The following is a 14,327-nucleotide window of genomic DNA, read 5'->3' on the forward strand; positions in this document are numbered from 1 at the left end:
ATTCACTTCTGACTTCTTTTTCCATGAGTTCAATTTCACAGATACCTAGATAAAAGTCTGATTTTCTTTCTTCATAAAATTAACACTAAAAATTGTACAGACTGATGACTGGTAAATGCATCATTCTATTTTAGAAATAGAAGAACAAATTGTCAGCAAGATACTTTGCAATGAATCTTACAGAAATGACCTTGCTTGGAAAGTTGAAGTCTGATAAAAAAAAAAAAAAAAGAAGTCACTCAAGTTGACATGAATGATTAATACATTTCACATAAAGTATAAGATATCCTTGGAATACATTTACTAAGACACACCAAGTACATTGTTTAGAGAAAAACAGGTGATATTGATCAAATCAAGAATTTCAAGGTGATTTCTGTTTAAAAAATGTGGAAAGAATTCCTTGAATATCCAAAAGAGCATATCATTAACAAACATCACTTTTCTTGCAAATGAAGATAAGGACAAGAACTCTGGTTTGTAGGTATTCAAGTAATAAGATATTAATAAGCATTGTCCTTACAAAATTAAAAAATATATAAATTGAGGGTTCCTGTAGCATTTTTTTCTTTTAATATGACTTTAATAATCATTAATAAAGAGATGATTATCATATATACTTATCTATGCATGTATGTATGTGTATTCCAAAGGATTTTTTTTAAAGCTTTGCTGTAAATAATTTATTTAAATATTTATTAAATGCATTTTAAATTCAAGGTGTTGGATATGGATAAAATGTCACTGTTGTTTAGTTGTTCTCAATTGTACACATCTCTTCATGACCCTATGTAGAATTTCCTTGGTAAAGAGACTAGAGTGGTTAGTTATTTCCTTTTTCCAACTCATTTTATAGATGAGAAAACCAAGGCAAACAGGGTTTAGTGATTTGACCAGGCTTATGAAACTAGTAAATGCTTAAATACAGTTTTGAACTCACAAAGATAAGTATTTCTGATCCCAGGACTGAACCTCTCTTCATTGGGCCACCAAGCAGCTACAAAATATTGATAGTTCTACCTTGGTTTAATAGCCTATTAAATGTTACGTATTTCAGACAATTTGGTATTGATACATCTCTGTATTCCATAAGCACTCAGATGCAGATATTTTTGCAATAAAAATTGGTAGACACTGAGATTAAAAAAAAATAATTAAAATATCAAGATCACTATATGGTACAATGCAATAGTGCTGAGCCTGGAGATAGAAAGACTGAGTTCAAATCTACTCTGATATACTTATTTTCTGAGGAACCATGGGGAAGACCCTTAACTTTTGCCTGTCCCAATTTCTTCAGCTCATCTTAATAAAATGGAGATGATAATAACAATGTCTATCTCCCAAGGTTGATGTGAAAATCAAATGAGATAATACTTTAAAGCTCCTGTGCAAATATTAGGTGTTTAATAAATGCTTGTTCATTCCTTTCTTTCCCCCATCCCTTTTCTTATTTAAACTATAGATAAGTAAAGACTTAACTATGGCATGGTATGTATTGTATTATTTCATTCTTCTTTAAACTATTACTATGTACAGAAATAATATTGCCAGCAAAAGAAAAAATATTTTTGGATTAATTTTTAAAAACAACTAATTTCTTTTTTTTTCTCCTTCTAGTTAATAGGAAATAATTTCAAAGTAACAACTGATGTTTTAAAATACCTTTTGTGCTTCATGTTTTTCTCTAGGAAAATATATATATAAAACCCATCTCATTTTACATCTAGCCTTAGAAGTATTCTTCCAAGAAAGTGTATTTGTTTAATGAAGGCTTCCTAAAAGTGTTTGTTTCAACCTTGATACAGAACTTGTTCAATTGTTTCTTTGGATCACAACTAGATTTTCTAAATGTGATAACTGCCAGATGGATGTGTGGATGGGGATTGAGGTATTTGGCTACCTAATTGGAATATGTTGCATCCTTAAGACTATTAAGACTGAGATAACTTTCCTAGCTAGTAGAAATTCCTACATGCTCTTTCATACCGTGTCCAGAGATTGAAAATCATAATTCACTCACAAAACAGGAAATGTTAATTGGATTGGTAAGAGAAGGACATCCTTCCTCTGTTCTCCCCCTTTCTTACCCAAATCCCAGGAAATGGGTCTGGGATCTCGCATCTGTGTTGTTCATACTTCTCATTTGCAAGGTATTATAAATGCAGAGCCTATATCAGAGATCATCCTGACTAGAAAAGTGAGAAGTTGAGAAAACATCCTTAAAAAACAGATTATGAAAATCATAACAAATAGCTAAAAGGTTCATTCCTTTGTGTCTGATTTTACATGACCCCTTTTTGGGGGGTTTTCTCAGCAAAGATAACTTGGAGGGATTTGCTATTTCCTTCTCCAGCTTATTTTACAGATAAGGAACTGAGGCAAATAGAATTAAGTGACTTGTTTAAGGCACACAGCTAATAAGTATCTGAGGTCAGATTTGAACTCAGAAAAATGAGTCATCCTGACTCCAAGTTCAGTGTTCTATATCCTGAACAATTTAGCTGGTATGAAACTCCTATACAATCACATAGAAAAATAAGAGTTAAGGAACCATTTACTCTTAGGAACATTAAAAAATATTCCTTATTGCACAATATTATTTACTCTAGCAATTCTACATATATTTTATTGGTCATAAATAAAATATGATCTAAATATAGCATTATTTAAATTAATATCAATCCTAACTTGGCCACTTTCTACATATATAGTCATAAAATACAGAAGCCTCTGTCTCCTCACCTGTGAAATAAAATAATTAGGATAGAAACCTTTAGTTTACTATTATACTTCCATATTTTTGATCATGTGACTTTTTAAAAAATAGACAATATATCCTCTTCACTCAATGTCATTTAAATATATATGTTTAAATATGTATTTTGAATTCTATTTAATAATATTAAGGACTTTGGAATATTATAAGACATTTGTCATTAAGCAACCTGAAATATAAAGTGGTTCACTAGATAGAAAGCAGTACTGAAAGATAGGTATTCTAGGAATAAGTTCCTGCTTCTGATGCACATTTGTTTTGTAATGGTGGACAAATCACTGAAACTTAAAGTGCCCCAGATAATTCTAAAAGATCATAAGCTTCTGGAGAGTAGATCATCTTTATCATTCAAGGTATTTTTCTCAGAGGGGCATCTTAAACTTTTTCCATTCTTTTCTTCTGGGAAACTTTCACATGACCATGGATATATAAATATATATGAATCACATAGAGGTAAGTGAACTAAGGTTCAAATCCAGAAAATTTCAGTGGGGAATTTGAATCCAGGTCTTCCTGGTGCCAAAACAAGTCCTTCAGTCATTGTGCTATGCTTCCATAGTAGCATGGAACATAGGCTGATGTAAGAATAGCTGGTTTGCAGACTCTGCACTAATAATATTTATTTTGTAAGTCCTGTTGGTATTGAATAGATCTATTATATGATGCTACTTAAAGAGCACTTTTCCTGACTTTTGAATATGTCAATTTTCCCCTTGATACATGTGCAAAACTCCCATTAAGATAAGTGGAAATTATATATGTATGCAGTGAAGAGAAAATGGAACCCAAAGGAATTAGTAAAGAGGCTTGTACTTATGGTCACTTAATGTACTTGACTATAGGAAACCATCCATCCTTCAATAAAAGGTATCAGGCTCTTTAAGTGTTTACAATGGGAGAGAAAAACATAACATTTCTCCTTGAAGTGACAAGAGGCTTCCATATAAGGTCAAATGAGACAGCTAGTGAAAATCTGTAAACTCTAAAAATCAGTCATCTTTTAGTCAAGAAAAAGCGCACAGAATAAATCAAGAGAAATAACTTGGGGTGTGGGAGATAATACTACATCAGCCCCCTTTCATATTTAAAGTGCTGATAGGGGATTGTCAAAAGCCTAGAGATATTGGTTCAAGGTTAATTAATTTAGAAACTGTTTGTGGTTACACCGTCTAGCAAACAGCAGTTATTCATCCTGGTCAGATTATGGAAAGAAAAGTCAAAGGAAGAAAAGAATGATTCACTTATTTTAGTCAATGGGCAACACTAAAGGAAGGGCAGGGTAATTTAGCATGAAGTAATGTCCTCTGATTACATGGCTGCTTCCCTGATCACAATAAATTTAGTCCAAAAGCAAAACAGCCCTTGGAGTGCAATTATCTGAGCAGCTTTTGCCAGAATGCAAAAATGTTCCCTGCTAAGGGAAAACAAAAAAAAAAATTAAATTGGAAATTATCATTATTATATTAAAAGCTGTGATTCTTTCCCTACCTCTCTTCCCAACCTAGAAATGTCATTGTCCCACTATAATCTGCAATCACTCCATTCTCTAGGGATCAGGAAAAAAGAGATGGAGAAGTTCTTCTATTTGATTGTAGATGAGGCTTTAAATAGTTTTCATTTATGAAACTCTCCACTCTGGACCTAACAAGATTTAGTGTTTGAAGGGAATTTAGAGATCATCCATTAGTTTATATCTGAGGAAACAAGATTAAAAAAAAAAAAAGGTCAAGTGACTATTCCTATAGTCATAGAGATATGTAAGGACTCTGTTATTCCAATTATACTTCTCTTTTCAATTGCCATGCTGACTTCATTTGGAATCATAAAATATAATAATAATAATATGCATCATTATTCATGATAATAAACAATTTGCATTTTCATAGTGTTTTAATGTATATGAAGCTATTTATAGATATAATCTCATTTGATCTTGACAAGTCTGGGAAATGGCTCCTGTTACAAATGAGAAAGACAATAGTTAAGTGAATAATATGGGGTCATACATCTAATCAGTATCAAAGGCTGATTGGTACCCAGTTCCTCCTGAATCTTCAGTTTACTCTCATTTAGCTTCTTTGTGCTTGATGATAAGGAGGAGGAGGAGGAGAAAGAGAGAAGAAAAATAGCTAGCATTCATATAACTTTATAGTGCTGCATAAGCAGGACAATATTATTGTATGAAGGAAGGGGTAAATGTCCTGAAAATTGAGATTCCTGAAAGAGTCCATATATCTATAAACAAAAGTTTATATGTGTATACGTATATGACCTATCACTTCATCATTGCAATAAACTCCTAGGTAAAAATTACCTATACCAAACTATATTAACAACATGATTGCAATTTAAGGTAAAATATTACCCAGAAGCATTCAGATATAAAGTAATTTGTTAGATTGTCAGAAGTTAGTATTCTTATTGAGGAAACTCCCTGTATTCTGCAGATCAGTAGGTACTAAAACAATTAGTCTTTTTTTGAAATTCATTTATTTTTATAGCTTTTTATTTACATATATATGCATGAGTAATTTTTCAGCATTGACAACTGCAAAACCTTTTGTTCCAACTTTTCCCCTCCTTTCCCCCACCCCTTCCCCCAGATGGCAAGTTGACCAATATGTGTTAAATATGTTAGAGCATAAGTTAAATACAATATATGTATATATGCCCATACAGTTATTTGCTGTACAAAAATAATTGGACTTTGAATAGTGTACAATTAGCCTGTGAAGTAAATAAAAAATGCAGGCAGACAAAAATAGAGGGATTGGGAATTTTATGTAGTGGTTCATAGTCATCTCCCAGAGTTCTTTCACTGGGTGTAGGTGGTTCAATTCATTACTATTCAATTACAAATGATTTAGTTCATCTCATTGTTGAAGAGGGCCACGTCCATCAGAATTGATCATCATATAGTATTGTTGTTGCAGTATATAATGATTTCCTGGTCCTGCTTATTTCACTTAGCATCAGTCATTACACGTCTCTCCAGGCCTTTCTGAAATCATCCTGCTGGTTATTTCTTACAGAACAATAATATTCCATAATATTCATATACCACAATTTATTTAGCCATTCTCCAATTGATGGGCATCAACTTAGTGTCTAGTTTCTGGCCACTACAAAGAGGGCTGCCACAAACATTCTTGCACATACTTTTCTTTCTTTAAAATCTCTTTGGGATATAAGCCTAGTAGTAACACTGCTGGATCAAAGGGTATGCTCAGTTTGATAATTTTTTGAGCATAGTTCCAAGTCAGTCTCCAGAATGGCTGGATGTATTCACAATTCCACCAACAATGTATCAGTGTCCAGTTTTCCCACATCCTCTCCAACATTCCACATTATCTTTCCCCGTCATTCTAGCCAATCAGAAAGTGGTGTACTGGTATCTCAGAGTTCTCTTAATTTGCTTTTCTTTGATTAATAATGACTTGGAACATCTTTTCATATGGCTAGTTTCAATTTCTTCATATGAGAATTGTCTGTTCATATCCTTTGACCATTTATCAATTGGAGAATAGCTTGATGCCTTATAAATTAGGGTCAATTATCTATATTTTTTTTTGGAAATGAGGCCTTTATTAGAACCTTTGACTGTAAAAAACTGTTCCCAGTTTATTGCTTCCTTTCTAATCTTGTCTACATTAGTTTTGTTTGTACAAAAACTTTTCAATTTGATATAATCAAAAATTTCTATTTTGTGATCAATAATGATCTCTAGTTCCTCTTTGGTCATCAATTCCTGCCTCTTCCACAGGTCTGAGAGGTAAATTGTCCTATGTTCTTCTGATTTATTTATAATCTCATTCTTTATGCCTAGGTAATGAACCCATTTTGATCTTATCTTGGTTTATGGTGTTAAGCGTTTGTCAATGCCTAGTTTCTGCCTTATTGATTTCCAATTTTCCCAGCAATTTTTGTCAAATAGTGAATTCTTATCCTAAAAGTTGGGGTGTTTGGATGTGTCAAACACTAGATTATTAAATTATTGACTGTGAAACAATTAGTCTTTTAAGATTGCAGTCTTTAAGATTGTGATCTTGAGTGATCCCCCAGAAAGGAACTGAGTATGGATCACGACATAGCATTTTCATTTTTTGTTACTGTTCACATGATTTTTGTTTTCTTTCTCTTTTTCTTTTTGATTTGATTTTTCTTGTGTAACATGATAATTGTTGAAATATGTGTAGAAGTTTGACATATATTGGAGTAGTTGCCATCTAGGAAAGAGAGGTGTTGAAAATCATCCATGCATGTGTTTTGAAAATAAAAAGTGTTAAAAAAAAAAGAATGGCTTAAAATATTAGAGACCATATGTAAATCTATATCTTCCTCATTTTAACATCTGCTATTCTCTATTGCCTTTACTATATGTATGTACAAGTCTTACACACTGAGTGGAATTAATGAGAGGAATGTTCAATAATTTGCATATAGCAAATTGGTCCAATTGTCCACCATAAATGTGAGATTAATTTCTTTTGAGACCTTGTAATCTCATTGAAGAAGTTAGTACAGTTATTGAACTGTTGTGATTAGTCCAATTGCTGCTAGAGTAAATGTACCCTTTGCTACCCCCAAATCAATCTAGACTCTTAGACTGTTAAAGTAGGAAGAGACCTTGGAGTTTTTCTGCTTATGCCCCTTACTTACCCCCAATTTATGATTAAATGGTAAATCAGAGAGTTTCAGTTGCTTTGCCTAGTCTCACATCAAAATAATGACAAGGTTGGACTAGAACTCAGACCTTGTGCATTCTAAACTCAGGGCTCTTGCCTCTTTTGGAGACAGATTTAGTGTCAATATTTCAATTTAATTCAATTTAATTATCATAATAGCTCTAATGTTATCTGAGAAAAATGTGAATTTATGGCAAAGAATTTTAGTATCATCTCTGCCTAGTACCAGATTAGTGCCGCCACAGCAAGGATTTTTTTTTTTTTTTTTTTTTTAACATGTGGGTGAGCACACATGAGCTGCCAGCCACATTTATTCCAAGAAGTCATACATTTTTATAGCTGTATCAATCCTTCTGCCTGGCTTATTTCAATGATACTTTTCTATTTTAGGGCCATTTATTCTGTCTGTGAAGAGCAATTCAGTAACAGTGGAGAGGTTTCTGATTATCAAACAACACTTTACCTTCTTTGTTAGGTTACAAAAGCAACTTTCATGAATGTGTAGCATGGTCTAGTACATTGGAAGAAATTGCAGAGATCCTTCTCTAGCAGTTCATGATTCTCATGTATTATAGAAGTATTCTTGGAAAGAGGAAGACAGAGCTAGATGGGATGGAGTGAGATGGGAATAGAGGGAGGGAAAAAGTGGAGACCATTTGGGGATGAATCATTTCCCATTTTCCATAACAACATATATGTTTGTTTTCTGTAGCAGAACTAGGGCATGGTCCTATAGTACTCTTGTAAAGGGCATGAGAGATAAATTAAAGCCAGTATGAAACATGGGGAGAGACAGTATTGCCTGAAGTTTAGGATACCAAAATTGGAGGGAGGGAGAGATCTCTGATACAGACTGTCTAACCACAATTTGTATAATTGTGTTCCTGATTTTGTTTATTTCATTCTGCATTATTTCCTACAAGTTTCTGGTTTCTCTGAAATTATCTCTATTATCATTCCATTTATGTTCCATAATTTGTTTTTAACCTTTCTGTGCCTCTGGTTCCTCATCTTTAAAATAAGAGTATTGGACTTGGTCTCATAGGTACCTTTTATCTACAAACTGATGATCCTATTAATAATTTAACAGATCAGCATTTAAGTTTCTCCAGAACCATCCCTTTTTTTCTTTTCTTGTGGTATTATGATATGTATCGCATAGCAATATGATAGTATCATATTGCATTCATATTCCATCTTTCAATGAAGTATGAATGGGCTTATTTTCCCCAGCTTTTTTAATTATGTAATTTTCTTTTTATTGTCTTCTTCACCAATATCATGGGTATGAAAATGAACTTTAATATTGCATTAATTACATAATAATCCAATAATAATTTAGAATATTTTTTTATTTTCCAACCTCTCACTACTTCAATTAATTCTCTAATCACATATATTATATGCCATATACTGTGAGTTGCTAACAAATTGGTAATGTACTTTTCTATAATTAATTTTCATTTAAGAATTCCTTGAAATGATAAAATGATAGTACATATACATATACATGAATGCACATACCATTTGTATATATATATATATATATATATATATATATATATATATATATATATATATATATATATATATATATATATATATATAATGTGTGTATATAAATATACAAAACTTGTAAAAACATTTAACCAGTATGGACATAAACATGGCTTTATTTTTTCATTTTCTATATATGCCTTCTCACACATGCCTAGATGATAATAAAAACTAATATTAATGCAGCACTTTAAAGTTTGCAGAGTACTTTATACTTAATATTTCATATGATGACAGTTTATATATTCAGAGTGGGCCAGAGTACCTAGTTTGAATTCAACCTCCCCTTTGCAAGATCCTGCGTAAATAATAGCCTTTCTATGTCTCTGGTTCCTTGTCTTTAAAATGAGAATATTGGATTTGGCTTTAAAGATCCCTTTTAAGTATTGGTTATCGTATTTGTTTTTTTAAGAAATCAGTATTCAATCAATTAATTAATATTTCAGTGCTGTCTGAGTCAGGGTGAAATTAAAAAAAAAATATGAAAAAATAATACAAGATCCATTTTAAGATCCAGCTTTAAAAGTTGATAAGCACGTTTTGTGCTGCCCTCTCCATTTTTCAAGGAAAATCAAAGTCCTTAAAATAAATATGCTCAAGCAAAACAAGTTCATTTAACACCTTATTCAAAATACACACTATTATTTCTATATCTTGTATCCAACACCTGTCTGTCAGAAGTTTTATGGTTGTTTTCTCATCAATTCTATTGAATTGCAGCTTATTGAATTGATCAGAGATAAAAATTTTCATCTTTATAATAATATGTGGCTACATAATGTGTGTTTCTGATTCAGCTCACTTCTTTCTGCATTAGTTCCTAAAAGTCTCAAGTTTCAAAGAAACTTTTTCCATCAATCTTTATACTACAATAGCATTCAATTTATTTACCATGATGTTTCACTTTTCTCTATGATGGATATTCCATTAGTTTCCAGTTCTTTGTTACTATAAAAAATGTTTTAAACATATGAGGATTTTTTTATTCTTTTTTTATATTTCTGAGGGTGTGGAGATTAGTTGTGCTTTTTCTGGGTCAAAAGATAGGAAATAAAATTAGTTTTCCTTTCTATAATGGTTGAACCAAAAAAATAGCACTAATAGGAATGCATGTTTTCTTCCTTTTTTCTTTTATTTTCTGTTCCTTCCACCAGAAAAAAGGAAGAAATTCCTTGTAAGAATATATGTAACCAAGCCAAAAAAATATCTTGCAATATCCAAAAACATGTTTCTTATTCTATATTGTTCAGCTCTTCTTCTCTCTGTCAGGAGTTGGGTAACACACTTCATCATTGGTTCTTTGGAATTATGTGTGGTTCTTGATGATAATTCTAAATTATGTCAAAATTATTTGACTTTATAGGACTCTTGTTACATTATCAGTTCTTCTAGTTTTCCTCATCATTTTGAATCAGTTCATGTAATTTTTTTCATGTTTCTACAGAACCATCATTTTTTTTTCCTTTATGGCATCTTGATAGCATCAAATTGCATTCATATGCCATTATTAAATGAAGTATTAATGGGCTTTTTTCTAATTATGCCATTTCCCCTTTTTTTTGGACTTTATTAATATCATGAGTATGAGAAAGAACTTCAGTATTGCATTAATTTGTATTTCTCTAATAATAATTTAAACTTTTTCATTTTTTGTTAGGATTACTAGGTGCTAACTTGGTTGTCTACTTTAATATGATACTCAACAATTCTCTATTTCAGAGTTCACACCTTTAGTTCAAACCTTTAAAGGAGCTTGCTCATTGGTCAGTAAGGAGTTCCCACAAGGCCCTGGAATACCCACAAACCCATTCTCTGGGAGGATAAAAGGAGAAGGCAGTCTGGAAGGAGGCAGTCTGGATTGGGTCAAGGACAAGACTTCCCAGGAGAACCTCAGGGAAACTGGAGGAGGTTCAGAAAGAAAAGATTCAAGATTCTACCTTCGCTCTGTCTGGAGGCTCCAGAAGACTCCTAAGAAACCTGCTCACAGAGAAAAGGATTTACAGAAAAGAAACATCCTCCCAGAGAATAATTACAATAGAGAAAACAGGGACACTACAATTTTGTCCCCAATGTGGTGCAAGGACTTTTGCTTATCCTGATTGGCTGATTCTGAGCACTTCAAGGAGCTAGCCTGGACTTTACAATTTTTCAAGTTTTTAACAATTTATATTCTTTTGCTTATTTTTTTTTCTTTTCATATCATTTAACAGATTATCAAGAGGGAAACAACTCTTTTTCTTATATATTTAAATTAACTTCTAATATATCTTTTGGAAATGGGTCCTTTTTTAGGGCTTTCTTAGAAAAATTGCTTTCTTTTTTACCAATTGACTTTTTATTTTCTAATCTTAGCTGTGATAAATACACACACACACACACACACACACACACACACACACACACACATATATATATATACACATTTTTCCCACATAATTTACGTATCCTGAATTGTTCATTTTATTTTTGGTTATTCTCTCCTTACTGGGTCATGAATTCTTCTTTATACATAAACCTAAAAAAAGTCATACTTTTTTGCTTTTATTTTGGGGGCTCTTGTTGACAATTATGGGTTCCTTCTCAAAATAATATACTTAAATGTCTCAAAATAAAATATATAGTATCTCAAAAGAAACTAACACTATACTTAGGCATATAATTATTAAAATATTTTCAAAAGTTCACATACCACAAATTAAGAACATCTACCTTAATTTATTTATGATGGAATATTTTTTATCAAATTCATATATACTTTTGAAGCTAATCTTGATGTATAAATTTTTGGTTTACACTAACTTCTGCCAAAATGCTTTCTAGTTCCCCATAATTTTTTAAATTTAATAATGAATCTTCACTTGTTTATGTATAATCCTTTAATTTATTTAATACTAACTACTGGATTTATTTGCTTCTATATATTTTATATGAATGTTCTTTCAGTGATTGATTACTCAATTTTTAAACCAGTACTAAATCACTCAATGATTACTACTTAGTATAATTTGAAATTTAATATTACCTTTTTCCCACTTTCCTACTTTAGTTTCCTTTAGATGTATGACCTTTTATTATCAAGGTAATTTTTTGAATGTTTTCTCCTAGTTTCTAAAATAATCCTTTGCTGATCTGATATGACACTAAATAAATTCATTAATTTAGGTAGCCTTTTGATCTTATTATATTAATCTTGTACTGAAAATGAAAAATTGGGGGCAGCTGGGTGGCGCAGTGGATAGAGCACCAGTCTTGAATTCAGGAGGACCCAAGTTCAAATCTGGTCTCAGACACTTAACACTTCCTAGATGTGTGACCTAGGCAAGTCACTTAACCCCAGCCTCAGAAAAAAGAAAAAAAAAATGAAAAATTGATATGTCTCCACTTAATTAGCTTTATCTTAAAATAGTGAAATGGTATAGTGGTGTCTTCTAATTCCTCTGTAAAGTAGATTTAAGTGAGGCAGAGCTACCTGAAGTCATTGACCCCACTCTCTTCCAGAGCTATCACTGTCCAATGACAGGACAGAATCAAAATGACTGGTGATGGCACATACTTTAACATGACTCTTACATAGTGATGTGTTTAGTGTGTCTTTGAGAATGAAGGATAGCAACCAATTAACTCTATCTTTTATTTCCCTAAAGTGTTTTGCAGTTGTGTTCAAAGAGTTTCTTTTGTATCTTGAAAGGTAGATGCCCAAGAATTTTACATATTTTGTAATAATTTCACATGGAATTTCTCTGTCTGCAAACTAGATTTTGTCGTTCACATGTCAAAATGTTAATAATTTATTTGTATTCGTCTTATGAACTACAACTTTGTGAAATTATTGTTTTGATTAATGTTATTTTATTCTTTAGAGTTAAATGTCATATCCTTTGCAAAACGGTGATATTTTGTTTCCATGTTGATCCTCTGCAAAAAAGGTGATATTTTGTGTCCATGTTGCCTCTCATTATCTCAATATATTATCTCAATTAATTACCTCAATATATTCATCTTGTCTTAGTGCTATAGCTTGCTTTTAATATACTTTAACAAATAATATTAATTATACTGAGTAACTTTGAACGATGCCTGGTCTTATTAGAAAGGCCTTCAGTCTTTCCCCAGTATATTTAATGCAGGCTTTTGGTTTTAGGTGGATAGTACTTATGATGTTGAGGATAGGTTATTTTTTTCTTTCAAATAGCAATGGATATCATATTATGTCAATTTTTTTCTGTATCTATTAATACAGTCACTTAATTATTTTTGTTCTTGTTTTTAGTAAATTTATTGTTTGTAGCTTTTCTAATACTGAAGGAACCTTGTAGTCCTAGTATACAGTCAACCTGATTGATAGGATGTAATTTTTTTTTTTTTAATGTTGATTCAGCCTTTCTCTTCAGAGTTCATTTTAAATTTTTGCATCGATATGCATTGGAATATTACTCTATACTCATAAAAAGTCAGAAAGACTTTCTGGAGATATTTTTAGAAATATTGATTTTAAATGTATACATTTGTTTAGGGCTCTTTTTCTTCCCAAATACTAAGCTGTCAAATTGATATTCCTGATGGGAAAATCTGATGTCACCTCTGTATTCAATATATATCCACGTCTCCATATTATCTTCAGTGTCAAATATAAAATCATCTATTTAACTTCAAAACTCTTTATAACTTGGTTTCTTTCTACATTTTAACTCATCTTACATCTTAATCCTTTCCATGAACCTTGAGTTCTAGTAACACTACCCACCTCGTTTTTTCTCTCATAGCACAATGGATTTCCTGCTATTATTTCCTTGGCTGCCCCCTTGGCAACTTTACTTATTACTCTCCACCTCCTGGATTCCCTGGTTTTCTTTAATTTCCAGCTAAAAATTCATCTTCTACAAGATTATTTATCCAATATCGTTTAATGATATTGCCTTCTCTCTGTGATTATCTCCAGTTTTTCCATCATATGTCTTATTTGTACAAAATTGTCTGTGTATTTTTTCCATTTGAAAGTGAGTTCTTTCAGAATAGGAATTGGGGTTTTGACTTCTTTTGTATAAGTAGATCATAGCACTGAACCAAGCACTTAGTTTACTAATTCAATTCTTAATGGATGCATGTTACCAAACTTGTTTCAAGTTATTGTCCAGAAAAATAAGTTTTAAAAATTATTGATTTTGTTTATTCTAGTTTTTCAGATGAAAATCCTACACTAGAAATTTAAAATTATTGACTAATTATCAGAGGAATTAAGTGGAGGAAAGTGACTAGGATTTAATAGCTAATCATTACAATATTTGGGTTCACCATTGCTGACTTTA

At 31.7% G+C, this 14,327-nt stretch overlaps 1 long non-coding RNA gene across 1 annotated transcript in view; it reads left to right on the top strand.

Annotated features, from left to right (window-relative positions):
• The window catches only part of LOC141561367 (uncharacterized), a 69,345-nt gene extending 57,677 nt beyond the window's left edge, over positions 1 to 11,668 (top strand). Inside the window, exon 3 of the long non-coding RNA XR_012488033.1 lies at positions 10,741 to 11,668. This is a non-coding gene — a long non-coding RNA (uncharacterized LOC141561367). The remainder of the gene's footprint in view (positions 1 to 10,740) is intronic.
• The last annotated feature ends 2,659 nt before the right edge of the window (positions 11,669 to 14,327 follow it).

This window comes from Sminthopsis crassicaudata, chromosome 3 (assembly GCF_048593235.1).
Source record: "Sminthopsis crassicaudata isolate SCR6 chromosome 3, ASM4859323v1, whole genome shotgun sequence".
Classification (NCBI taxonomy): Eukaryota; Metazoa; Chordata; class Mammalia; order Dasyuromorphia; family Dasyuridae; genus Sminthopsis; species Sminthopsis crassicaudata.